Source organism: Nannospalax galili, unplaced genomic scaffold (assembly GCF_000622305.1).
Source record: "Nannospalax galili isolate Female #2095 unplaced genomic scaffold, S.galili_v1.0 scaffold463, whole genome shotgun sequence".
Lineage (NCBI taxonomy): Eukaryota > Metazoa > Chordata > Mammalia > Rodentia > Spalacidae > Nannospalax > Nannospalax galili.
The window spans coordinates 687,932-713,756 of record NW_008349529.1 but is presented as its reverse complement, the minus strand read 5'-3'; positions in this window follow the sequence as shown (position 1 = coordinate 713,756).

Sequence of the window (25,825 nt, the reverse complement as noted above, 5' to 3'; positions counted from 1 at the left end):
TTTTGTCTGTCTTCAGCTTTCTGGCATCTTCCCTACCTGCAGTAATATTACTTAGCACCAATTTGAGCAGAAAGCACACACAGCAGAGAGGAATGGCCAAGAAGAGCACAGTCAGCACTTTCATTATGTCCATCAGGATTGCAAGTAATTTAAGTGTTTTGTTCAAGTTTTGTACAAGACACTTTCAAAGCTATTTTATTATTCGGGCAAAGGGTCATTGAAATACTTGGTAGGAATATTTTTAGCAATATTAGGTGAAGTGAATTAAAGAGATGTCAAATATCATGTGATTAATATGGTGGGTTAGGAGGCAGAGCATCTGTGTACAAGTCCTTCCCCTTAGCTATGGAACTTTGAAAATGTTCAGTCTCTCTCTATTTCAGTTTCCCCATCAATAAAAGAAAACCCCAAGGCTGTCACATCCTTAGACAAACGTAATTTCTTACTATGTGCTAAGTATGGATCCTTATAGTTACAGACAAGCATCCCCATCACCACAAATCAACGAAGCTTCTTTTGCAACAAGTGAAGACTATTACAGAGTTCCACAACTGGTCACACACAGACATTGTCTGTGAGTTGCTCAAGCCTAAATGGCATATCGACAATACAACCTCTACACCTAAGGCTCATGGAACATAGAACAAGGGGTAAAGAGGACACTAATGCATCTCTCAGTTCTCATCCATGAAGCTCCCTCGTGCAACAGAGAACCAGGAACACAAAAGGCCACAAATGGCTAAAGCGTAGAGTAAGAGTCTGCAGATTGTGGGTCCTTGGTCAGGATTCCAATATTAAACTTCACCCACCCAGGGCTCATGAACCATTGCGGAAGAGGGGGCAGAAAGAGTGTAAGACCAGGGAGGCGGTGCATGACTATATGGAAATAGAATCTTACAGGCTCCTGAGACTTTGCTCATATGAACCTACAGCAATGGTGTCAGAATGACAAGACCTATGCAAACTCAAGACCCCAGCACAGAACTGTGGAAATGGCATCAGGTCCCAGTCTTAGTTGAAGAATTATTGGCAGCTAACTACTGCTGGGTGAGGAAGAGTTGATCTTCTTAAAGGGAGGGACTCTAGATAGGCTGGCTAGACCCTAGTGGACGAACTTGCACTGAAGGACATCTGGGGACACTAACTTGACTCCATAGGCCTTAACATAAGTGACAGAATGCATGAAATCCAGTGTGGGGGCTACGGGAGGGTGCCAATGGGGAAGAGGGTATAAATATGATGAAGATTAAGATGTTGTATATGAAATATACAAAAATTCAATAAAAGTTACAAAAAATAAATAAATAGAATTCATTACCAGCTCTAAACTCTTTGGATTTTAAGAAGAATTATGCTAGGCTAGTACATAATAAGAGTTATTTTTGCAGTCAGATTTTTGGAACATGCCCTTAATTACAGCACTCCATGAGGCAGAAGAAGGCAGACTGCTTGTGAGATCAAGGCCAGCCTGAGATGTTCTACATAGGGAATTCTAGGCCGGCTGGGGAGCTACATAGTGAAACCCTGTCTCAAAAACACAATGAAAAAAAAAAAGAAAAATCAAACAAAAAAGTGAGTTTGGCCACGTATGTCCAACTTTTAAAAGTTGTTCTGGTGGCCTGAGAAAGTACATCAGTTGGTATGCTCACATGCTGGATTGCTCACAGGGTGGATTTCTAGCACAGCATAAAACCAAGCATGGTGGTGCTCACCTGTGATCCCAGAACTCTGGAGGTGGAGGCAACACGATCAGAAGTTCTGGGTCATTTGGCTCTATATAGGGATTTTTGAGACCAGAATGGGATATATGAGACACTGTCTCAAAACAAAACAAGACAAAACAAAACAACAACAATCACAACAATATAAATAACCAAAACTGTTGTTCTGGTGTCTGTTGCACCATCATAATTTTAGTTAACAATTAAGATAGTGCATGTTTTAAAATAGCTATAAAAGAGGTCTAGGGGACATTTTTGTCTTAAAGAAATGATGTATATGTGAAGTATTAAACATAGTAATTATCTTAATTTGACTAATATAAAAATATAAATATGTAAAAATATTAACTTATCCCCATTTATATGTATAATTATAAAATGGCAATAAAATTTGCTTAATATTTATAATGGGACAAGTATTTTTACTCTCATAGCTATTGAAGCATTTTCTGTTTGCTTTTTTCAAACATACCTCAGTTTTGTTTATTTGTACAGTTTTGTTTAGGACTCTAACCTTCAGGTGTAAAGCATCCAGGACACTTGCTCATACATTAAAAAAGAAATGTAAGTTAGACTGGGTATCATGTACAAGCATCGGCAAGCACAATTTAGGGCATTTAGCTCAGCAATGGAAAGTGGAGCTTTGCATTGATTTCACAAAGCTGCAAGTTGAGAAATTTCAGTTGGCTAGTTCTTTCCTTAGAAGTCCAGTGTTTAGTGTGATAGCATCAACTCCATTCCTAGAACAAAAAGTTACAACCTTAATTTTCTTTAGTTGTTTTCATTTCCCCCTGATTTTTTCCTTCTCCAACACCCGTTTTGTATTTCGCTTTAGAACCTAAACATGTTGATCTAGATACTTTTGTGTTTTCTTAATTATGTCACTACAGGATAGAAACCCTAACTATTCTTTCAGCTCTCTGATACATGCCAAATTATTTTTAGAAAACAGGTTGAAAATTGACAAAAGAAATAGGAATGAGGACAGTATTTTCAAGACTCAGAAACAGGAAAGCAGAAAGCTGATTCGACTATTAGCGTCCACCTGGATGTTCTTGATAAATAATTCACAACTAATTTGCCTGTTTAAAAGATTAAAAATGGATTTGAAGGGCTCTTTTCACTCGGTCTGCCTGGTGTTGATCTAAGCAGGAAAGACAATAATGAAAAATCTCTCACGAGATTACACTCCATAGGAGGAATTTGGGGAGCCGGCATGAGGCCAGTTTCTGTCCAGTATTGTAAAAGAATTTCCAGGACTGAGTGATAGAGTGTAGTGCCTGTTCCCAATTTCCCTCTTGATGTGTTTGATGTAAAATTGTCCTCTGTACTTTTGGCCAAAAGATGTGTGCATCTGTCTTAAAGATTAAACTGTGTCTGTTGACAAGAAATAGGCATTGGGGAAGCACATTTGCTGTTTAAGGCCTTGTGTTTCCTCTTCATGAGGTGTTAAGGGAATGGTATTAAATCAGCATTCTCTTACTATTGTGTTAAGCTATAGAGAAAATTTTTGTTCAACATTATTCTCAAGAGACAGGATGCCTTGATTAAGAGAAAAGCTAGCTTTCTACCCTAGTTACTTACCTCACATAAAACATATATTTGATCCTAAACCATAGACAGATTTTTAATAATCATTACAGATAAACCCTAAAGAACACAATTTTTATTTCCATTCCCAGCTAAGATACATATATAATCTTGATCAAAGGAGACCAATAACACAGAAATTATTAATAAGGCCCCTAACTCAATAATTCCATTTATATGTCATATGAACTTTAAAATTATTCAAATGATATGAACACTTTAGTTTGCTTTGACTTCAGTTTCTAAGTACTTTCTACTCATATGTCACCTTATTTTTTTCTGTTTTATCATTATAGGGAAAAAGATAAACACAGGGAAAATGACCACAAATAGTTTGATTCTAAACATAAGATTGAAAAATAAGGTTAATCACATGTGAACATTCATAAAAATTTGATGCATCAGTGAAACAAATGAAAGTTGAATCCAATGTCTTGCCACTTGGGAAAAGGAATAGAAAAAAATAGCAGGTCATATCTATATATCTACATATTAAAATTAAATTTTATTTGCAAATTCACTAAAACAGTCTAAATGGTTTGTATATCAGAATTGAACAGCTGAGAACAATTTCCTTATAATATACCTAACTCAACGTAGGCTGATGTATCAGAAGTATATGTCCTGAGGAGAATGTAATCAAATGAGAAGGTTCAGGTAGGACATTTTCTCCTTACTTTCATTGAAAAGTACATGCATGTTGTTAAGTGAGATTATATATTTTCATTATCAACTTTAAAAATGAAATGCTATTATTCTCAAAATGCCCCTTAAAGCTGAATATCAAAAACATAACAAATTAAATTAGATAATTAAGTTTGAAATCACCAAGAATAGATGGAGAACACATTCAAGAACTTATTTTTGTCTTATTTTGTGAATTGTTCTGTTTACTAGTATTAAGTATTTTTGTGCCTTTTAAATGTAGTTCAGAAAGTTATTCTATTTCATGATTTTCCTATTGATCTATTGGATTTTTATGTGGGTATTTATCAAATATATGTTTCCATTCATTTTTATCCCTTTCCAGGTAATTTTGGGAATATCACATGTATGATTTTTTAACTGAATTTTTGTGTATTTCATACAAAAAAATCTTAATCATCTTAATACCTCTTCCTTCATCCACACCCTCTCATAATCCCCCATGGATTTCGTGTATTCTGTCATTTATGTTAAAACCTATTGAGTCAAGTTATTGTCCCCAGATGTCCCTCAGTGAAAGTTCATTCACTGGGGTCTACTCTGCTTATCTAAAGTCACTTCCTTAAAAAAAGATCAGTTCTCCCTCACCCAGCAATAATCAGCTTTCAAAAGTCCTTCAGGTAAGATTGGGGCCTGCTGCCCATTTCCTCAGTTCTATGTTGGGTTTTTGACTGCTTGAGTTTGCATGGGTCTTGTGCACACTGACACTATTGCTGTGGATTCACATGAGCAAGGTTTCATGAGACTGTAAGACTCTGTTTCCATATGGTCATGCACCTCCTCCCTGGTTCTTACAATCTTTCCACCCCATCTTCTGAAATGGTCCCTGAGCCTTGGGTGAGTGGAGTTCATGGCCCTCTGTTGCATGAGGGAGCTTCATTGATGAGAGTTGAGAGATGCATTAGTGTTCCCTCTACTCCCTTGTTCCACTATGTTGCATGAGCCTTAGGTGTAGATGCTCTATTGTAGATGTTTCGCTAGTGGTTGGACATTTTACAAACACATATTCTCTCTGTGTGACCAGCTTTGGAACTCTGTAACAGTATCTGTCTGTTGCAAAAGTAACTTCCTTGTGTAGTGGTGACTGGCATACTCATCTGTAAATATAAGGATACATATTCAGCACATGGTAAGAAATTACAATTGTCTAGGGATGTGATGGCCTTAGGGTTTTTCTCTAAGATCTGTGACATCTCCAGTTATGTGTATTTGGTTGTGTTCACAGTACCACACATGGGTTTCCTCACACTGAGTTGGCTTTAAGTCCAATTAGTTAGCTGTTGATTATTCCCAAGATAAAAGTGCCACTTTTGCACCAATAGCAAGAGTTTGCTGTGCTGGTCATTGTTGCAGTTATTAGAACTTAAAACTGAGGTTGGACCACTGATTGATGTTCCCCCTTAGCAGCTTGCATAGAGTTCTCCAAAACTATGAGAGCTAGACTTCAGAGAGGTGGCTTCCAGGTCAGCTTCAGCTCCATTGCTCCAAATCCTGGGTCTGAAGTATGTCCTGTCTTCAGCAATAGGCTCTTGCCTTCAAGTTCTCTGAGGAAATCAAGGGCTGTGGAAATAGCTTGTGTAATTTTGAGAGTCTCTTGGACTACACTGGTGTGGTGGTTTGAATGAGAATGTCCCCCATGGGCTCCAAGTATTTGAGCATTTGTCCCCAGTTGGTGGTTTTGAGAGGTCTTAGAAGGTGTGGCCTTGCTGGAGGAAGAACGTCACTGGGGATGGCTTGCAGCGTTCTTAAGCCTTGCCAGAGCTCCAGTTGCTTTCTGTTTTCTGTGCCTGCTTGAAGATGTGCGAGCTTAGCTTCTGCTCCTACTCCAGTCACCTCCGCTGCCATGCCTCCCCACCATGATGGATTCTAATTCCCCTGGAACCATAAGCTCAAATAAACTCTTCCTTTTATAAGTTTTTTTGGCCACAAGTGTTTTATCATAGCATCAGAAAAGTAACTAATACACAGGTTTCTCCTGTCTAGCACTGTTTCTTGTTCTATAGCCTTCCGATATACACATGGGCATATGTACAGATAGTGTATGTGTAATTTTTCAGAAGGCTTTTGAACTAATACATTTCCTTCTGGTGTTTCACACCAGCTAAGCATTATTTATCTCTCCTCTTGCTCTCCCTATCTAACCCTCCCTCCTACATCTCCAGTTAAAGTACCCCCATTTTCCCATTTCACCCTTGATAATACCTGTCTCCTGTGGTTCCCACCCCCTTGAGTTCTTGCTTCCCCTCTACCTCCCATTTAAATACCCCCATTTTACCCATTTCCCACTTGGTAACACCTGTCTCTTACTGTTCCTCTCTTTCAGGTTCCTTCTTTCCCTTTACTTCCCTGTCTCCTTTCCATTTTTCTGGCTTCTGCAGTTACATCAGATTATATACTTACATATAAGCATACATTTGTTGCTAAGATCCACAAATGAGGGAGAATATATGTAATTTGTTTTTCTGAGTCTGTGTTACTTCACATAGTATAACAGCTTCTAGTTCCATCTATTTACCTGCAAATTTCTTGATTTCATCTTTCTTTACCACCGAATAGAACTCCACTGTGTGAATGTACCAACTTTTTATTATCCACTCCTCAGTTGAGGGATTCTTAAGTTGCTTTCATTTCTTAATTATTGTGAAAAGAGCAGCAATAAACATGGATGTACACGTGTCTCTGTAGTAGGATAAGTCGTTTGAGTATATGCCAAGGAGTGGTATAACCAGATCATATGGTAGGTTTATTTTTATTTTTTAAAGAGTTCTCCACACTGCTTTCCATAGCGGTTGCAAAAGTTTGCAATCCCATCAGCAGTGAATGAGTGTTCCCCTTTCCTCACATCCTCTCCAGTATTTTGTATTTTTTGTTCTCTTGATCTTAGCCAGTCTGACTGGGGTAAGAGGAAATCATAAATTAATTTTAATTTGTATTTCCCTAATTACTAAGCATGTTGAACACTTTTTAAGGTGTTTATTAACCATCTTCATTTCTTCTGTTGAAAACTCTGTTCAAATCCATAGGCCATCTTTTAACTGGCTCATTTGTTTTCTTGACTCTTTGCTTTTTTGGAGTTCTTTATATATTCTGGATGTTAAACCTCTGTCAGATGTGTTGCTGGTGAAGATTTTCTTCCATCCTGTGGCTTTTCTCTTCACTTCCCTAGCTGTTTCTTTTGCTGTACAGAAGCTTTTTAGTTTCATGAGGTTCCACTTGTTGACTGTTGACCTTAATTCCTGAGGAACTGATGTCGGGTTTGTAACGTCCCTTCCTACACTTATATCTTGTAGGTTACTGCCCTTGTTTTCTTCTAACAGTTTCAGAGTTTCAGTTTCACATTGAGGTCTTTGATCCATTTGGAGTTGACTTTTGTGCAAGGTGAAAGATAAGGGTCTAGTTTCATTCTTCAACAGGTGGAAATCTAGTTTTGCCAGCACCATTTGTTGAAGATGCTGTCTTTCCTCCATTGTGTGTTCTTGTCACTTTTATCAAATACCAGGTGGCTGAAATTGCATGCACTCATGTTTGGGTCTTCAATTATGTACCACTGATCTATGTGTTTGTTTTTGTGTCAGCACCATACTGTTTTTATGACTCTAGCTCTGTAATGTAGTTTGAGATCTGGTATGGTAACCCCTTCTCTCCCCACCCCCCAACATTGCTCTCTGTGCTCAGAATTGCTTTGACTGTTGTCTTAGTTTGTTTCTCCATTGCTGTGACAAAAACACTCTGACCACTATCAACTTGGGGAGGAAAGGGTTTATTTGTCTTACATCTCCCAGGTCACAGTTCATCAGGGAGCCAAAGGTAGGAACTCAGGGCAGGAACCTGGAGTCAGGAGCTGGAGCGCAGGCCATGGGGGATCACTGTTTACTGACTTGCTCTCCTAGCCCATGCTCATCTTGCTTTCTTATACAACATAAGCCCACCTGCCCAGGGGTGGCACCACCCACAGTGGGCTGGACCCTCCCACACCACTCAACAATCGAGAAGGTGCCCCATGGACATGGCCACAGGCCAGTCCAATGAAAGCAGTTTCCCAATTGAGGATCCCTCAACCCAGGTGTATTGAGTTGACACCAAAGCTATCCATCACAACTATCCAGTCTCTTTTGTGATTTTGTATGAATTTTAGGTTGTCTTTTCTAATTCTTTGAAGAATGAAATAGAAGAATGAAGGAGAAGCCTTCCTTCTCCTGGTGTCTTCCTCTATCTTTTTACAAAGATTTAAAATTTTTATTTTAAAGATCTTTAATGTCTTTGGTCAGGTTTATTCCCAGATATTTTTTGTGGGGAGGGTATTGTGAATAGGAGGGTTTCTGTGCACTCTTTCTCTGACTGCTTATTATTGGTATACAGAAAAGCTACTGATTTTTATAAATTGATTTTGTAACCTGTCACTTTGCCAAAAATGTTAGTCATTTCTTGGAGTTTTCTGGTGGAACGTTTGGGCTCTTTTATGTATAATATCACATCATCTGCAAATAGGGATATCTTTATGTCTACTCTTCCAGTTAGTACTCCTTTAATTTCCTTCTCCTATCTTATTGCTCTAGCAAGAGTTTCAAGGATTATATTTAAAAGGAGTGGAGATAGTGGACAGTCTTGTCTGGATCTTTTTTTTTTTTTCGTCTTTTTGAGACAGTGCATCCCTGTAACCCCAGCTGTCCTGGAACTCACTTTGTAGACCAGTCTGGCCTTGAACTCACAGAGATCGCCCTGCCTCTGCCTTCTGAGTGCTGGGATTAAAGGCATGCACCACCACACCCGGCCTTGGATGGATCTTTTAAAAATCAACTAACAATCATTGTCCTATAGGAGACAAATTTGATGGCTTACACATTTTGATTACTGGTATTTTTTCTTTGCTTTACTCTATTATTCCATAATTTAACTTATCATATTTTCTATTTGTGTGTGTGTGTGTCTTCTTTTTAGTTGATGAAGATTTTTGTAATTGCTCTCCTTCATACTCACTCAATAGAAATTATATGTTTCTTCCTGGGACTGGCAAGATGGATCAACAGGTAAAGATTACACCATGTAGCCTCATGACCTGAGCTTAATCTCAGGGACCAACATGGCAGAAGAGAACTGACTCCCACAAGTGTTCCTCTGACCCCCACACACGTGCACTCATCATATACAAACATGATTAATTTTGTTTAAAAGCTTTTTAAACTGAAATTGTATATTTTGTTTTTTGTTTTCACTGTTGAACTTTTAACTTTCATACATTTATTTATTATGGTATTCATTCATTTATTTGTGTGTGTGTGAGTGTGTGTGTGTGTACGTGTGTACACAGTCAGAGGATAACTTCCAGGAGTTGGGCTTCTACTTCCACCATGTGGGCTTCAGGGACTAAACTCAGGTCATCAGGCTTGGTGGCTAGTGCCTTTACCAGCTGAGCCATTTCACTGGCTGCATTTATATTTCTTTTTTGGATATAATAATTATGTGATTATCCAAGAATTTCACATGTATGCAGTGAATTTGGTCATATTGACCTCCCACTCCTCCCTCTAAGTCCTTCTGTATTCATATTTTAGATACAAACCCCTCCCCCTCAGATATATATATATATATCTATATATAGATATATATAGAGAGAGAGAATCACTTCTTTTTAAAATGACCTACTTCCAATTTATTTATATTTTCTTAATAAAGTCTAAAATTAATCAGTATCTCGCTCTCCTTCTTCTAAAGACAATAATATTAGCAGACTTAAATTTTCTTCAAAATTTTTTCCAATTATCATTGTAAATTTTGATGAGGATTTTAGACACATCATATTACCAAGCATAAATATATAATTTCGTTTACAAGTAACAATCATTTGCATTTTCCAGGATGGTTTTCTAATTGTTTACTCATTTAAATTTTTTATGCCTCATTACTTTTCTCTAATTCCATAGATCTACTTATTTAGCTGAAAATGGACTTCCAAAGTTCTTCTAATGGTCTTTATTTTAGCTCTGTTTATTTCTGTGGTACTGAATATGAACCCAGGTCATGTCACATGCTAGGCAACTGTTCTACCTACATCCCTAACCTGTGGTCTTTCTTCAAATGTGTGTGACTTAAAATATTTTCATAATTTATTCTTTGCTAACTCTAGAGTCACAGCACGGTGGTCTTCGCTTCCCAGCCTTGAAGACAGGAGTTCATTTCCTCAGGCATCTATTTGTTGCTGATAAAAATCTGTAGCTAATCTGATTTAGTTATCGTTTGGAGGAATTTCTCTTTATTATGATACTCTGAAATTTTATTACAGTGTAACAGCATGTGGATTTTTGAAAGTACATTTATTGGTAGAATTGATCAGTCCAGGGAGTTCTTTCTTTGTTCTTGAGAAATCCCTGTATGTTCGTGAAATTGCTTCACACCCATTTTCTCTTTCTCATTGTGAAGCTCCTGTTGGATTATTCTAGATCAAGACTTCATCCATTTGCAGGTACAGGTACTTCTGTCTGATTGTGCTTTCTCTATTTTAACGGTAATGCCTTGGGCTCCAGAACAGGTTTCCCTCCTTATTTTTGATTTTCAACTTTTTTTTTGTCTTTTTGAGAGAGGGTCTCCCCTGTAGCCCCAGCTGTCCTGGAACTCACTATGTAGACCAGGCTGGCCTTGAACTCACAGATTTTCAATTTTTGAGGTATATTTTGCCTATATTTTATGCACATAGAGCAGAAAATGGGAGTTTAACTTTGGCTCAGTTCACTATTTTGACTTGGAAGTCACCAGCGGTTAGTGAAAAGACAAAAGAAAAACAAGAAATAGTATAATTTGATACATAAACATATAATATGCTAAACTTACATAAACAACACTGAATCTGAGTCCATATTTCTCCTTTTTTGCCTTAAAATGAGAAAACAAGATTTTTGGTGTCACTATCAATTTACCTTAGAGTTACATGAGGGTAACTGTCACAGCCTTCCTTCATCTACTTTTATCTGAAGGAAAAGAGAACGCCCTTCTAAGTCTCCCCAAACAAAATTACTTCCCATGACTCAACCCCATTTCCCCTGCACTACATATTCTTTTTTTAGATCACTGAGGAAGAAAAAGAGCATGATAGGGTGTCGTTGGCCAATGAACCCACAGAGCTCTGAAGAAGGAAAATACAATGTAAGCAACAGACTTCGAAGGAGAAGAAAGTAGGAACCAGGGAAGGTAAACATTTTCCACTTCCGAAGTCATGGTCAGAAGAAAGACATAAATGATTACACTGGATCCTTCCATGTAGACTGGTAATAGCAGTAGCTGTTGTCATGGCAACCACAGCTGATGTTAGAGTTCTCCAAATCATGAGGCATATACATCATCAAAAGCAAAACTTGAAGGAAACAACTTTCAGTATTAGTTATTTTGAAAGATTTAACAGTTTCTGATATAGTCTCTTGGGCATTGTTCTCAAAATGATTTTTATTTACTTCACCTCAGTTTACTGGGGCAGTCTTGAATAACTAATTTCAAGACAGACATTTGTAAAAAAAATCAGATAGAAAGAAATTAGGGAACCTAGCCATGAGAGGGGGAAAGAGATCTTGAGGAGAGGGTGGAGGACTAAAAAAACAATAACTAAGATTCATGTGACAGGAAAGCAGGAAGGAGATTCCTTCAGGGAAGGAGGGCACAAGCAGGAGAGGGGGGAGAGGAGCAAGGAGGACAATGTGTATGGAAACCCATTATTTTCTTATGCTAATTAATTCTCTCTCTCTCTCTCTCTCTCTCTCTCTCTCTCTCTCTCTCCCTCAAAAAGTTAGGTATCTGACCTGATCTCAGAAAGAAGTATTAGAATCTTCATCTCGGGTGTACCAATGGGATCATATCAGACACCTAACCTCAGGGCTGGGGATACGTAAGGTGACAGTACATAGACTGTTATGGGGTGGACAGATGGGACTGGTTACTTCTGCAGAGGACCCAAGTTTGGTCCTCAGCACCATGTTAAGCAGTTTTCAACCATCTGTAACTCCAGCTCCAGAGGCTCTTGCACCCTCTTCTAGCCTCCATGGGTACCTGCACATGTCACACACACACACACACACACACACACACACACACACACACACACACACAATAATTTTCAAAAGAGATTTCTGTGTTAGTGTAGCTAAATTTTTTTTCACTGTTAAATTTGAGCCCAGAACTTCACTCATATATACTAAGCAAGCTCTCTACCACTAAGCTACACATCTAGCTCTAGCCAGATGTTTCAACCCCTGGCTTCAGCAAAATCAAAACCCTAAAAATAGAATAATTCTTGGCAGATGAAAAACATAGGACATGTTACTTGATTTTTAAAATTCAGATTATTTTTCAAGTAATAGTTGAATTAAATTCCTATCCTAAACTGTATTAACTCATTTAAAATCCTAGTAACATATGCCTGGAAGATAATTCTTGGTAGGATAGGTAAAGACATAAAATGAAATACAAACCAAAGATCTTATTCTAGTCTAATGTCTACCGAGATGAGACATGAATGATCCAATATGTTAAATGACTTATCCAAGGTCATACAATCTGTGGTAGAGCTAACAACTGAGAACCTTTCCTAGCTTTCGGGGAAAGGCTCCTTCTAGAATATCGTACTGAATATGATTATTTCCCGTCCTGATACAACAGACAGAGTGCATGAATTGCCAGGTGGGTGGGAGTGAGTAATTTGCTACACTCATTATCTTCTTCCTGTTATGGTCCTGTGTAGAACAGAAAGTCTGAGATTTGCTATGCTGAAAATAACACAGTACAAAATGAACTTCAGGGGGTTGGGAAGGTGACTTAGTTGGTAAAATGCTTGCTGCACAAGTATAATGATGTGAGTTTTATCCTTAACACTCATGTTAAAGCCAGGCATAGCAGCACATACCTGTAATCTCATTGTTGAGGAGGCAGAGACAGGAGATCCGAGACTTCTTCGTCAGTCAGTCGAGCTGAACTGGAGAGCTCCAGGTTCAGTGAGACTTTGTCTCAAAAAATAAGGTAGAGAGTGATTGAGGAAGATACCCCCTGTCAATACTCATACGTGCATACATGAATACTCATACGCACCTGCACACACGTATTTATGCATACATGCAAACACATACACACAGTACACAAAAAGAACCTTGGTTAACACCGCAATCATACACATGTGGATGCTTTCTGATCAGTGATTTCATGATCATATGATTTACACTGCTAGCAAAATAGGGAATCGACTATCAGAGAGGATTTGTGTATTGTTTCTCACAAGGCTAAGTGAAAATCCACAAATTTAGGCAAAGTTACTACATCTACATGACTTTGAGTGTGGCAAAGCAATCTATCTCGTATGGGAAATGCTTGTTCAGCAGTAGAAGCCCAGGTTTGCAGTAGTTCAAACTTGTGGTCTGATTCAGCCCCCGCTGATGTTCTCTTACGGCTAATAATAATTCATTTCTTAATAGTATCAACAGGTTAACAAAAACAAAAAAACAAACAACAACAACCAAAAACCAAAAAACACACCTCAGATTGCACCAGGGCCATTCACCATTTACTGACTGCTGTTTTCCATTGCTCTTTTCTGTAAACATCTTTTAGAAACAGATTTCATTTGGGGGTTCCTCTGCGATCACCTGATGAGTCAGGGCACAGTGAGAAAGGAAAGATGTCAAGAATATTTAATCAGCGGTGATTTAAACAAGGGAAAAATTTGAGGAAATTAGCAAAATCAGCATGCTTGTTGCTCTGGGCTGATTTTTCTTGATGGTAGGGACTAAATGAAAATCACAACCCAAGCTGTAGAAGTCTTTCAGGTCCAATTCATGCTGCCAACATTAAAAGGCTGCCAGGATGGAGGGCTGAATCTCTTCCTATGCCAGCTACAGCTGTGTTTTTCATACTTACCATCTTGATTCCCATGCTAAAAATCACTCATCTTCTGGGGCTGCATTCTTACCTCTCATCTTCCATTTCTCCTCCCACTTCATTCCTAGGAATTGATTGCAAAGTGGCTAAGACATTTGTATCACATCAGCTCAGAATGTCCTAATTTTCCCTGATGTCAATGTCCTGAGGTAAAATATTCTGAAGAGGGCTCAATCAATGAGTGGCAATTCTGCTTCGTAAAGCCATCAAGCATAAGTGAGCTGAGAAAAAGGCTTAAAACTATTAAGACAAAATGAATTTGGGAAGATCTGTAACATTAAAGTATAGGTTTAGTGGCGGTGAGAGAGTTGATTTAACTACCATTTATGGGGGAGAGGGGGAAGCACAGGATGTCACACACTGAAAGTTCAGCATGTGCCAAAGGCTCAGGGCTGCCAATGGGGCTGACTCCCTAGAAGCATGGTGACCATGGTTAGGGTGGAAACGACTCCATTCTTCCTTACAGCAATCAGACGCTATCTGGATACAGTCTGAGAGTCACATACTCATGTAATTCGTGTTTCTGGCTAGTGTTTTTGGCCACTTTCATGCTATCTTTAATTTTCATAATGTGTGGCTGCATCCTCAGTGTCTCTCCCAAGAGTGTGCAGTACTAAGCACTCATGGAGAAAATGTGAGATAACTCATGACAAAGGTTAATAACAGAAGAACAAGTCTATGAAAATCCAACAGTGAAGTATAGATGGACAATTGCTTCATGATCAAATGCCTTCAGGTAACATTAAATAAGATTCTAGTGGAAGTGAAGTCAATTTTGAGTGTCTTGCTTTGACTTTCTGATACAACTCCAGATGTGGATGCAAAATATTTGATAGTCGTTTGTTAACTGTTGTGGAAACCAAATGGGAACATCAAAGAGAGGCCACAAGTATACAGTCTACTGAGTAGAAAATGGACTTCCCTCTCCATGTATGAGGAATCCTACCGTCTATATCTTGCTAAATAGTTTGCTACATTCAACTGCTTGCCAATACCGCTGTTTTACTAAAAGATGTTGAGCTCAGTGACGTATTTCTAGTCACGAATAGTTTCGTTTGAGAGAATATTTTTTTATTTTTTTAAAATATTTGTTATTTTTATTTTATATGTGTGAATGTATTGCTTGCACGTGTGTAAGTCAGAAGAGGGCATCGGATTCCCCTGGAACTAGGGTTATGGATGGTTGCTACCAGCCACGTGGGTGCTGGGAATCAAACCCAGGTCCTCTGCAAGAGCAGTCAGTGCTCTTAACTGATGAGCCATCTCTCCAGTTCCTCAGGTTTCACTGTAGCGTTTTTCAAACAAAAGTGGTTTTCCTTGTCTCTGCCCTCTGCGTCCTCCCTTGTGCACGCCCACCCCGTAGCCACCGGGCCTCTTTCATGTCATGTGACCTTTTGATTTCTCAGCACTGCTTGTTCACCTCTCATGGTCGCCTCTCTCCTCGCTCTCTCACAAGCCATTATTTATGTACACACAAACATTCAAAGCTAGGATCTGCATATGAGAGAGAATATGTGGCTTTTGTCTTTCTGACATACCTCACTTAATAGAAGACTTTTTGCTGGGGAGAAATTTAAACCTCCATGTTTTGAGCAAGTTTAGATGGACAAACAGGCTTAATTTCTAAAAAGAAGAAAGTAAGAAAAGAAGGAAGAAAAATGAACAAAATTATTCCAACCCCTGAATTCAACATGTTGAAGATTTCCTTAATGAAGCAAGGGAAATTGTGCTCAAGTAATTTAATACAAAGATTAAATTGCTAGACTTTGGTGTGTCTAATTGGTCTGAGTTGAAACTTGACTATGTGAATGATTACATGTGTAGACAAATGACCATTTTATTTCAGTTACTTTGTATGTAAAATGGTGATAATTCTGACCACTTCCCACTGTTTTCATGAAGAATAAACAGCAGTTTTTACAAGGCGCCTGATACACGGGAAATACTAAAGTGCTTGTCAAGTAAAAATAGATGGTATCCAGAAACATCCCAGCAGGATGGAATGTTTCACCTCCCTTCAGAAATCCTGTTGTTTACCTCCCTCCAAGATGGAAGGTGTCTTCTCCCAGGCAATTGCTACACAACAGGGAGATAAGGAAATGTATAGGTTTGGATAGGTTGGGTTCAAGGTGCCCATGGAACTTTTAAGTGGAAATGTCTGGTAGGCACTTTAAAATACAATCTTCACCTGAAGAACTAAAAGAGGGCATGTGGGAGCTCTGGGTGTAAGGTCAGTCCCTGCGGAATATCACTTCTAAGAGCTGTCAGGATAAGAGCTAAGTACAGTGTCACAGAAACCAAAGACAGCATATCAAGAGAGGAGTGGGACCCAGGGAAAGACACTTCTGAGAGGTCAAACAAAACCAGGGCTAAAAGGAGTGCCTTATATTTAACAAGCATTAAAAAAGCCATGAGTGGCTGGGCCTTCAAGTTAAAATTTACATGAAATTGACTGGTGTATTAGTCAAGGTATGCTACAGGAACAAAACTCATAGAATGAGTATCTGTTACAATGGAAATTTATTAGCTTGATTTACAGGATACAGGATGAGTAAGTAGTTCAACAATGGCTGTCTGCATTATAGAAAAGCTGAGAGCACAGTAGCTACTAGGTCCGTGAAGCTGGACGCCTCAGCAGTCCTGATCTATCATGGAAGGACTGGAGGATTTCTGGAGAGTCACTGATCCATGTTGGAAGGCCAGAGAAGCTGGGTTCTGACAGCAGTGAAGGATGGCAGCGGAGGGGCGGCGGGAGCAGCAGCAGCAGCAACAGTAGCAGCAGCAACATCACAGTGGGATGGATGCACTCACCCACAAGATGTGAAGGTAGGCAGAATAACAGCACTGCTTCTTCTCTGAACTGCTTTAAGTAAAAGGGGCTGTTCACTCTGGAAGAGGGGCTTCCCCCCTTAGTCCCTCCAGAAAACACCCTCACAGACCCTCATAGAAGTCTATGAGCCTTTACATTATGTTGTAAACATGTGTAAGGGTTAAAGAGGTCTGGATCACATTCTATGCAATTATTGTTGAAAATATTTAAAATAATATTTAACAAGATTTTATTAGAAATCAAGAAAATTTGACTTGGGAGAATATACTCATATACGAAAATCAGTTCTGCTTTTATAAAATTATGTGAGATTCCTCTGAATTCTCTTCTCATATTTCTTGTGTTCAAGGTAAGTTTCAAAACTGTGGCTATTTTATAATAGCCATATATCATATCTATGGCAGGATCCATTGACATACAGTATGCAGGAGTTTTCTCCCCATGGTCACTGTCAGTTTCATTTTCTATATTATATTATTCTTAAGGGGTTTTTCTAATTGATTGTCTTCATATAAGAAGAGGGAAGAATATACTGTGTTAGGACTCTTAGTCCCACCATACCTTGTATTGTAGGCTTTATTATTCCCATTTGCAGATGAAGACGTTGAGGCTTAAAGAAGCCCAACTTTTTCTAGCCACTATGGTGCCTGTTCCCTTTGCCATTTTTTCATATTTAAAAAAAAGTGTCACGAAAGAGTTAGCAAGATTCCCATCCTGTCTCCCTGATGGGTCTCTGATATTATTTCTTCATTAAAGCACTTTCCTGTGGGTTTAGATTAAAAGTCTTTGCACGTAATGCTTCTCTTAAAGAAAATGAACTTCGGAATTCTTTACCTGATGACATTCTAAGTAATTAGGATAATTATTGTTGTTGCCGCCACCATTATCACTGTTACTATCACACTGTCAAATTACTCAGACACCCATAAAACATAGAGAAGAATTCTCACCAGACGACTTTTAAAAATGACCCTACAAGTAAAAGTGCATCAATGTGGCACATTCTTCATGGTTCAGGAAGATGTGCTTATTCCTCAAACATCATCCCCACTTTGTGCACATTTACTGATGTTTAAAATTCCATGAAAAGAAAGTAAGGGCTTTCATTTCACATAGAGATGAAATTTAAAGGACATGTACCTTTTTAAACAGGAAAATTTGATCAATAAAATGAACTCTAATATATAAATCACTGTTATAATTCCATCAGGATGGAAAAGGATAGAGAACTGAAGTCAATTGATGTCTGAAGAATTAGCAGGTAAAAGATCCTACAAAAGGGCAGAGGGTGAGAAACCTAGGTGACCAAAATGTGTAGTTTCATGCCTTTGCTTAAAAGCCTCCCTTAGAAGGGCTATTATATCCATAATCCCCTCTCCCCACCCATCCTAAAAACTGAAGGTAACATTTGTCTTAAATTCTCAAATGATGGATACTGCTTTCTTTAGAAGCTTGTTTCTGGCTTCTAGCTCTAGATTTATTATGCAGTTCCTTGCTTGCTGACATGTGCTTCAGCGTGTTTATCTTTATTGATGGTTTTAAATTATAAATGCCTTGAGGCCAAGATCCAACTACCTTGCTTGCTATAGCAGAATACCATTGGTGCAAGTCTGCTAAACAAATACTAAACATCATCTGTTTTGGTATGTGAAAATTAGGACTATTTGTTCCTTGATTATCTCTCAAGGATTGAGAATACAACGCTGTCATTTTAATCTCCTTGAAATAAGGGTGCTATCTACATAAACCCAAGGAAAAAAGGAGCAACTACCAAAAGGGAGGCCAAAAAAGATCCCAGATGGTTGAGACAAGTGTTGTGGTGACCCAAATTCCTTGTGAATAAAAGATAGAGAATTTTTAAATTATTTTAATCTCTTGAGCTGACAAGGTATGGATGGATTTTGTCTATCTAAAGCGTTTTCTATTTCTAGAATCTTTGATGCTCATACTTTGTGTAGTCCTTTCTGAATGGTAAATGTTTTTATTTATTCTTTTGACATTTTTGTTTCTTGTGATAGATTCAAAATTTTATTCAAAATGTCCTTGAATGAATGTCACCTGAGTTTTACAAAGAATTTTTTTTTGAGTAGAACATATCAAAACAATGTTTTTACATTTTTAAAGCCTAGAAATATCTTGATGCGACATCCTTGGATTTTTGATAAAGTACTGGAGCTGTATCTCCATTTTACTTGGTAGAGATGGATGCAGCTGCTACAGTGATCATGCATTAAAAGGGGGAGATTTAATGAGAGCGATAAAGCAAGGGCTTATGCTGTTAGGGATTTTTTTTCATGCTACAAATTTGCTAAATCACAACTTTTGGTCAATGGTCCCATAAAGAACTTGCAAGGAAAAGTCACACAGAATATATTCACTCTGACAAAATCTACGTGGTGGCCCAGTTTCAAAGCATGCTGGCAATGCCCTTCCTCCATTTCCCCTTTTCCCCTCTCCTTCATTCATTCTCCTATTCTTTCTAGTGAGTGTCTTTTCTCAAGTTGGTATCGAAAATTAATACTAAAAATAGCTGGTGCAATAGTAATACATCTAGTGTATGTACAACCAGCAAATTTTCTACTGGCTATATTGCCTGCTCCTAGAGGTGGAACACACATCTGGTACTGTAGACCTAGCCAACCACCTGCAGCAGGGGAGGATATAAGTCCCAGTGGGGAACCCACTTCAATCGTTTTGTTAGATGGATTTGATACACCTGCTAAAGTACCATCCAAACACTTGTGTTTACACCCATGGGTTAAGTTATTACAGCAGCCACTGTTTAGATGTTCTTGCTTTTTGCCATTTGTGTTTTTATAGTAGATGGAATCCCACTGAAATGGGCCAGCAGCCCATGGAAAACAGATGATGCAGAGACCCGAAAGTTCAGTGCCTTCCCACAAAAGGAGGAAGATCACTGTACACCTATCACCGCCTCCAAGGCTCATGGACTTTTGTGGAAGAGGCTGGCAGAAAGAATATAAGAGTCAGAGAAAGGGGTGAGGCATTAACTGGAAGTGTCCTACCACTGTACTGGCAAGCTATAGTCACACCTCCTTCCCACACTGGTCAAAGAGTTGATGGGGGAAATTGAAAAAAAAAAAAAAAAAGAGAGAGACAGACTGCAGAGTGTGTGTCCCTGGATAAGACTCCTATATTCAACTTCACCCATCCATGGCTCAGGGACCATTGTGGAAGAGGGGGTGGAAAGATTGTAAGAGCCACACTTGGTTCATGAACACAGGGAAGCAGAGGTTTCAGGTCACTGGAAGCTTGCACATGTTACCTTGTGACAATGGTGGCATCAAGCACAGGGCCCATGCCTACTCAATTAAACAAGGGCCCAGAGAGGAGGAGAGAAATGGGTGGTGGGCTGGCCCTAGACTGAGAACTATTAGAAGACTGATTGCTACTGGGTGAGGGAGAGTATGCCTTACATATGATCTCCAGATGGGCTGACTAGATTCCGGTGGATGAATTTACACCAAAGGACATCTGGGTACAAATGCTTGACTAGATCGTACTTAACATGTATGGCGGAATACATGAAGTCTGGTGAGGGGACTGGGGGCATGGATGGGGGAGAGGATCTAAATTTGATTAAAAACTGTTATATGAAATTACAAAAACTCAATAAAAAATGTAAAGAAAATAGTACCACCTTTTGGTGAACAATGAAGGGGCAGTTTAAGGTCATTTAAATGGAATGTAAAAGCACAAAAACTTTAACTCAATCCATTGTCACTCAGTATATTTCAGGAGATGTGCATAATAATTTTAATTGGTCACCTTATTGTCAGTATGACCTATTTTATTGAATAAGGATAGGAAGCATGTCCTTAGGGATTCATGTTAAATATACCTGATTATCTTTCACTTTTCACCACTATTTTTAAATTAGAAATTAACTTGTTAACTATTTTATCAACAAAGATTATAACTTAACCTGTAAAAACCACTTAGGAAAAGAATGAGTGCTTATGTAATTTAATAGAATATCAATTAACATCACCGAATTTGGCATGGAGTAGGAAGATCAGATTGTATGGTGAACCTTAAATACAGACATAAGAATGGATGACATGAGGCAGGAATATAATTTGCTAAGGCTAAGACATATTTTTGATCAACAATAAAGAAAAAGGAGATGAAAGAAAATAGAACACAGAAGGTCATTTGGACCATCAAGAGAATAAAATTACTTTGGAAGGGACAATTCTATTAAGACACTGAAAAAATTAATTCATGAATTGAACAGCTGTGCTTTACTCCTAAAAGATTCCATGGAGAATTTATTAGTATGCATCACATCTAAAAGCTCCGAGCTTAATTACACAAAATTATTAAAAAGATAAAATTTGTGTTATTACTTTCTTTTAGTGAAAGAGAAAAATAAGCATTTAACTGGATATCTTCAGGATCTTCTATGAAATGAGCTAGAATCATCCTTCCTCTGTATTTTTAGATTATGTTCCAGGATCAGTCTCTACCTTTGAGAGGAGAAAATACATGACAGAAAAATACAATAAACTATAAAGATTGGTCTATAATCCCAAACTCCACTCCACCATAGAGCTGACATATACTTTCTTCCTCATGTTGAAACTGCAGTCAGACCAAAATTCATAACTTTTACCATGGATACAATCTTTAATGACTCTTAAATAGGTAATTATTTCCATAACACTTTCTCTTCAATAAAAGAACATAATACATCAAGCTAATCTTATTTAAATTTTATAGTTCAGTAAGAAGCGAAACTTATAAATAAAATGCCTCTACACTTTCCAAAAGCTGGCAAGTAGACAAATTCAAGAACAGTAAGTTGGTGTCGGAGCTGTCCGTGGTCCTGACCCCTTTCAGCTCTACTTCTGACCCTTTCTCCTTCCCCATGTTTCCGTAGTAAACAGTAACCACCTTCACCGTTAACACTCACGACTCTTCCTTGCTGTTTCAAAACCCCTGAAGACCTTCCTAGACATCTAGATGGTAGGAAATCTTTGTAGGTATAACTTTCTCTTTCCCTTAACCTGTCATCATCCAGGATGAGGAGTCTAGAACCCATTTGATTTAGGAGGACCTCAGACAGATTTAAGATGGTTCTCTTTTCCTAAGAATAAAGTAACTTATTCACATTTAAATTTATTTTAAAATTTCAGTTAATTGGCTACAAAAGATATGCAGAATTTAATAACATTGAATCACAGTAGCCTTCAGAATAATTAGTTATGAGGCAAGAAAACACACCTGTGGAAATAACATATATGTAAAAAACTTATACAGCAATAGCATGGACAATATCTATTCTTTGAAGCTATAATAAATCCTGACAAAAGGTAACAACTATTGGAAATTAACATGCTCTAGCTAGAAAAGGCATTACTACAACGTTTATGTTTAAAGCAAAGCACAGAAGAAACTTAGAAACAATGCCCTGTCACATAAGATATCCAAATACCCGAGACAAATTAATAAAAAACATTTATTTATTTATTTATTTTAATTTGAGATAGGATCTCATGTAGTTCAGGCTGAACTACATGAACTCATGAATTCACTATTAACTCACTATGTAGCTGAAACTAACTTTTTACATTTTTAATTTAATTAAAATATTTTATTAACTTACAAAACTTGGGTTTCATCTTGGCATTTTCTTGCTTCTCTCCCCCTCTTCTTCCTCATGCCTCCTCCCTCCTTTGTGCCTTCCCAACCCCAGTAGCCGAGGCTAGCTTTGAACTCTTCATAAGTCCTGCCCTCACCTCCCTTGGACTGGGATTCAGACATGTGGCACAGTTCCTTGTATTTTATGTCTTTCTCTTGAAATAAAACATTCTCAAAACCTCTGAGATTTATGTCATAAATATGTTGGTTTGTGATCAGGTGTTATTTTTTAACTCCAGAGATTTACATTATTATTAAAATTAATATAAACCTTGTGGCTAGTTTTCCAAAAGCTTTTAAATCTAGTAAATTTAATCCTAAATCATGCAACTTCTGACCTGCTTAGTATTCAAAACCCAAAACTGAAATTCTGCCACCCACTTTGCAGTCTATTGATTTGAGAACTACAGCTGCTGAAATTAAACTTTATTGTTAGCATAGAGCTTTCAGCTGAGGAAGCAATTTCAGATTGGTTTCTTTTCTGGCCCAGCTTAATATTAAGCAAATATGTGCCTATAAGTGTCTCTGGCAGATTATTACCTAAAGTGGTGTGTGCAACTTTACAGGTGCTTCTCTGAGGGACTAAAATCTGCTTTGGGGATGAATCATCCTAACCAGTGGGTAAACATTATTGATGAAACTAAATGCAGAGTTATACCTAGAGCTCCAAGGTTTTCCAAGGTGGACTGCTTTTTTGATATTTAAGATACTTTATTTAGTGCTCTAAATAATGTTCATACAGCAGTGAAATGGTCGTGATCTGTGTCCACCATGAGCACCTGGTTCAAAGAGAAGACAGAAGCAGACATACAGTGTAATACACAAATGGTGAATGATGAAAAATATTTCTCCATTGTTTGTGTGTGGAGGTAGTTTTAGGGAAGGGGAGGCATCCCAGAGGAAATCAAGTAGCGATTGATGAGAACAAGGTCTTTGCTTTGTTTTTTAAAATAGCAAGTTCAATTTCCTGGTTCAAGAAATAGCTCCTGTTCTCCAAAAATAATAAAATAATGTTCCTCCTGCTGGCATAAACACTGACTGAAACAGAGGAAATAATAACCCATCATTTTAAAGACATGCTGAAAAACAAGGGGGAAATGATGAATAGCAGAAGACTGTGAAGAGCTGCGAATTTTGAGTAAGGAGATCAGTAAAGATGTCGCCCATTTCGAGTTTGGATCTATAGCCAGTGGCATTTTGGAAAGTCTAGGAAACAACAACAGTGTCTTTTCATGAATGTCTTATCTTTCATAGAATATTGTGCTTTTCATAGTTATGCTTTGAAATAAGAGGAAGAAAACACTTAGAAATTTGTCTTGGAAATCAATAAAACTCGATTTAGTTTGATAGTGTGCCAATTTATGCCTACATCTGAATTCTATCTCTACTTCCTTTCCTTACAGAGAAAACTGTAGCAGGTCTTCTAAGCACAGACAAATTTCTACCCCCAAACCCTAAGATGTGAATTTACCTACTGTGATGTATTTTTTTTTCATAAAGAGATGATGCTGAGGGTTTGAGTGGATCTATTTGTAAAATCTATTTCTATCAACTGACTGTGAAGAATGAGAAAAGTCAGTACAATATGTGATTTGTATCTACATAGCACAAAGTGACAATCTGAGACTTTACCATGTAACTAAAAGAAAGGAGAAACCAATCCAGATAATTCTGTTCACATAGATTTGGAGAGCTGTGGGTTGGTGCCAGGAACCAAATCCTAGACTCAGAAATGGGGGCAAAGAAAGTCACTGTGCTGCTCAAAAGCCAGAAACAAAACTGTGAAGGGCCGAAAAAATCAGGTGCTATTTCATGTCCTAAAGAGAATCCACAGGCCAAGCCTTCCACATATTCTTATTTATAACACCCTGGAACCACCCCCTACCATCATAACAACTAATACTTATTCTGCATTTACTGTGTGCCAGGCTTTAGTCCAAATGCTATACTTTTATTATTTCATGACATGCCTCCAACAAGCCCACACTAGACCTCTAGCTCCTTATTTCATAGATTCTAAGGCACTGCTGATTATAAGATATACTATTATTTTATATATTGCTCAGAAATTTGAAGCAGAACCTATGATTTTCTTTCCTTTTTAGCTGTGCTTTGATTTCAGAATTAAAATGTGAAATAATGTGCTTTAGGGAATCAATGAAATTCAAAACAGTTGCCTTTTTTTTTAAATCAAGAGCCAGCTAGAGCTGGTGAGAAGAGTGTGTTCAGGTAAATTTTTCAAGGCCATATGAAGGCAAGGAAAGAAAGTCAAGGAGCTAGGGTGTGAATCCAGCTCCAGTTAGGGAGAATTTTGTGTTTAGAACTAGATCATTTCTAAGATCTCTTCCAGTCTCTCATTTTTAGATTCTTTATCTCCACACATAGACAGTGGTTTGGATTTTAAGATTTTTTATTACATTTATTTATTGATTTTTTGTGTGTGGGTACATGCTCTGGTACATGTGTTGATGTCAGAGGGCAACTAGTAGGAGTTGCTTCTCTCCTTCCACCGTGAGAATCCTGGGGATTGAATTCAGGTCATCAGACTTAGCAGCAAATTCCTCTACCTGCTGAGCCATCTCACTGGCCCAGTGATTTAGATTTTAATGAAGAAATACTCCATGAAAATGAAATGCATACCATAATTTATGACTGGAAGAATGAGAGCAGACCCAAGAAAGAAATCAGATGGGGTGATGCCACAGCAGTGAACAGTGGATGCAGGGATTCCTTTTGAGTCAGAAAAGCCTACTTCCTGTACCACTCTGCTGTATTATCTATGTGACCCTGGATAAAATGTTTAGCTTATTTGAAGTTTCTTCAGCCTTGAAAAAGACTGTGCTTGTTTAAAAGGGTGGTTATAAAAATTAAACTATTAAAAGTGACATTAAATCCCTTGGCATGGAACAGATATACTCCACGAAGGCTAACTATCCAAAATTTCCCCCAAATTTGTCTATGGTCAAAGTATGGACCAGTTCTGCAACTGGTTTTTGGGAGCTATATGTATTTTCTTCTTTCAAATTTCATGTGTTGATAGTGCTGGGAAGCTGTAAAGGAGGAGGCCAAGGACACGGTGGGTAACTAAGAGATGAGCCCCTTAGAGGGTAACAGTTGTAGCTATTTGCTACTCTCCTTGCCACCCAGTACCCCTTCTCCTCTCTGGTGAGGTACCACAGCTTTGAGTGGCACTACCTGAACACACAGCACCATGGAGGAGTATTGTACAGAGCCTTGAAGTCAAGTGTCCCATCAGACCTGAGATTCTGTACAGGAAGTGTGGCTTTGACTTTGGGGTAAGGCTCTCTCCCTCTAGGGTTGCACATTGCAACTTGAAGCTGCCGATAGCTGTCTTGTCAGCCATGAGAGTGTAAGATATAACACAACGTAGTGAGAACAGGGTTGA